The sequence below is a fragment of the Oryctolagus cuniculus genome, chromosome 21, assembly GCF_051225735.1.
Source record: "Oryctolagus cuniculus isolate XC-2025 breed Fujian yellow rabbit chromosome 21, ASM5122573v1, whole genome shotgun sequence".
Taxonomy (NCBI): Eukaryota; Metazoa; Chordata; class Mammalia; order Lagomorpha; family Leporidae; genus Oryctolagus; species Oryctolagus cuniculus.
Window position 1 is genome coordinate 34,611,001 of NC_142887.1, and position 3,591 is coordinate 34,614,591.

Consider the following 3,591-nt stretch of genomic DNA (forward strand, 5'->3'; position numbering starts at 1 on the left):
GGTGGCCGTGAGAAGCTCCAGCCGCCCCCCCTGTTGTGGCCCCCACGGTCTGGCGTCTCGTAGGGTGGGGACTGCGGGGTGGAGCTTGTGCAAAGAAGCCAGGAAGCAGAGAGAAGCTGCTGTGACTCTACGGTGCCCTCCCCTCCTAGTGACCCAGGTGTGTGGTGCAGTGGCTGATCCTCTGCGGGGGAGGCCTAGGTTTGAGTCCCAGCTCTTCCTGCCTGTTGCTTATGTCAGATGCACAGGAAAGCCGGAGCTGCCGTTTAGACAGCTGGGGAGGTGTGTCTTTCCCAGGGAAACCTTGAAACCCGAGGAGAGCTCTCGTGTCACATGTCTGGCGCGCTCTGCAGTGAGTGATGACACCATGAAGTGAAAACTCCGTGGAGGAGTCTATGTTATGTTCTCCATGGGTAGCTGCCCCTTCTGCTGTTCTGCGTCAATGTTTTGGCTTAAGGAGTGAGGCCTGGGAGCAAGCTTCTGGCTTAGCAATTAAGACACCCCTATCCTGTATTGCAGTCCCTAGGTTTGACCCCTGGCTCCAGCTCCTGGTTGCAACTCCTGCCAATGTAGACCCTGGGAGGCAGCAGTGATGGCTTAAATCGTCGGGCCTCTGCCACGCATGTGGAGGCCTGGATTGAGTTTCTGGCTCTAGGCTTTGGCCTCACCCAATCCCAGCTGATGTAGCTATTTGGGCAGTAAACCAGCAGATGGAAGATCTCAATCTTTGCATCTCAAATAGATTTTCCAAAAATAAAAATAAGATTACTAGAAGAAAAAAAGGAAATGTGTGTCAATGCCTGGCCTCACATTTTCTAGCAGAGAAGAGAGTTTACTCTGGGGCTTTGCCTGCCTGATGTTCAAACAGCAGTCACAGGAACTGAGCAGAAGCGGGCATTGTCGGTGCTGGTGGGTGGGACGGCAGCGCCACCTGGTGTCAACTTTAAATGAACTGCAGTAGTGTTTGTACTTGCTTTGCCGGCCTGTTTTACCCTAAGGTGAATTAGCCAGGTACACCATGAACTGTTCATGGGTTCATCACTGGCACCCTTGGAACTGAACAGCTGGGGCTGGCATTGTGGCGCAGCAGGTTAAGCCACTGCTTGCAATGCCAGCGTCTCATGTTAGTGCCGGTTCAAGACCCGGCTGCTCCACTTTTGATCCAGTTCCCTGCTAATGCTCCTGGGAAACAGCATAAGCTGGCCCAAGTGCTTGGGCCCCGCCATCCACGTGGGAGACCTGGATGGGGTTCAAGGCTCCCGGCTTTGACCTGGCCTATTCTTGGCCTTTGTGGCCATTTGGGGAGTAAACCAGCGGGTGGAAGATTTTTTTTTCTCTCTTGCTCTCTCTAAAATATATAAATCTTTTAAAAAAAATTGTTTAAAGCAAAGTCTTTTATTTATTTGAAATACTGTTACAGAGAGAGGTAGAGACAGTGAGATTTTCCATCCACTGGTTCACTCCCCAGATGGTTGCCACAGCCAGAGCAGTGCTGATCCGAAGCCAGGAGCTTGTTCCGGGACTCCCACATGGGTGCAGGGGCCCAAGGACTTGGGCCATCTTCTACTGCTTTCCCAGGCCACAGCAGAGAGCTGGATCGGAAGTGGAGCAGCCGGGACTCGAACCGGTGCCCATATGGGATGCCAGTACTTCAGGCCAGGGCTTTAACCCGCTGTGCCACAGCACTGGCCCCATAAATAATTCTTTTTTAAAAACCCATACAACTGCCTATAAATCAACCCTGTTCATCAAGAAAGCTAAAAGGGCGCTGGAGACAGAAGCCACTCTGAATCTTGTCAGCAGTCTTGTCTGTGGCTGGCTTTTGCCAACAGGCCAGGCAGCTGTGACCACAGTGCCAACAGCGGCAGTCTTGGCTGTCAAGTGAGGTGGCCCTGTAGAATGAGTCACTCGGGTACCCAAGGCCGCTGGCTAATGTCATCCACACAGCTCCAATGCACATTTTATCTGGTGAACTATTGGGGTAAAGATCTGATTTATTTATTTAAAAAAATATTTGAAAGGTAGAAAGACACAGTGACCTCCTGATCACTGGTAAGTCCCCAAAGGCTGGGAGACAAGAATCCAGGTCCCCACATGGATGGCAGGGACCCACCTACTTGGGCCAGTCACCCGCTTCCTCCCAAGTCTGCATTAGCAGAAATACTGGAACTGGGAGCTGAGCTGGGACTCAAACCTAGGCCCCCCACTGCACCACACACCTGCTGTGTCAGCTTGTTTGGTTTCTTCACCAAATAAAAGGTGTTCTATCCACCACTAAGGACAGTCCATTCACAATTTACTAAGTGTAAAACAAGCCCACGTAGACTAATGGAATGCAGCTCCAAGCTTCGTTTTCTTTCATGAGTTGCAGCAGTCTCTAATCAGCTTTAAAGTCAACCCCCATGATTCCTAGGCATCAGTCTGTGGGTGCTGCTTAGGAATCAGGCTGTGGTTTTGGATCCTGAGGCCCAGGTAGGACACCATGGCGTCCCCTGCCCCTGCTAAAGTAGGGTGTGGTGGGATAAAGGGGAATGGGGGGGAACTTACAGGGCAGAGAGCTTCCAAATTGAATTGTTAAGAATAGAGGCATGGGGGGCCGGCACTGTGGCGAGTGGGTTAAAGCCCTGGCCTGAAGCGCCGGCATCCCATATGGGCACCGGTTCTGGTCCCAGCCGCTCCTCTTCCGATCCAGCTCTCTGCTATGGCCTGGGAAAGCAGTGGGAGATGGCTCACATAAGAGACCTGGAGGAAGTTCCTGGCCTTGGATTGGCACTGCTCCGGCCATTGCAGCCATCTGGGGAGTGAACCATCGGATGGAAGATTCTCTCTCTCTCTCTCTCTCTCTCTGCCTCTCTGCCTCTCTGCCTCTCCTCTCTGTAACTCTTTCAAATAAATATCTTTAAAACATAATTGAAGCATGACCTGGGCCAACCGCTAGTGACCCAGGCCCATCATCATCATCATCATCATCATCATCATCATCATTTGAAAGGCAGAGAGCGCGAGCCTCCATCCACTGGTTCACTATAACAGCTGAGACAGATGCAGGCCAAAGCCCAAAGCCTGGAACCCATCCAGGTGTCCCACAGGCGTGGCAGGGCCCTAAGTACTTGAGCCACTACTTGCTGCCTCCCAGGGTGCACATCAACAGGAGACTGGACCCGGGAGTGGACCCAGGACCTGAGCCCGGACACTCTGACAGTGGATGTGGGTGTCCCAAGTGGCAAGCCCCTGCCCCAGGCCCACGTCTCAGTATGTGCAAGGGGCATTATTTTATTTCTCAAATTGCACCCCTCCCCTTAAAGATTCTCCGAGGTAGGCTAAGACAGTATTGCAGATTTTCAAGTTGTCTTGTAAAACCACTGCCCACCTAGTCTTGGTTCTGTTGGGCGGTGAAGCCCGGCCTGAAATTGGCCCTCCTAACAGCCGAATGTATTCTGCGTGTGTGTGAGCAGGGACTGTGGAGTCCTAACCCACTCACATCATGCATGCTTTGAATTAAAGTACTTTCACTCTAAGTGTCCTTTGAATTTTTACCTGTAGCTTATACTTTGAAAGCAACCTCCCAGTATTGTCTTGAAGTCTGTAATATTC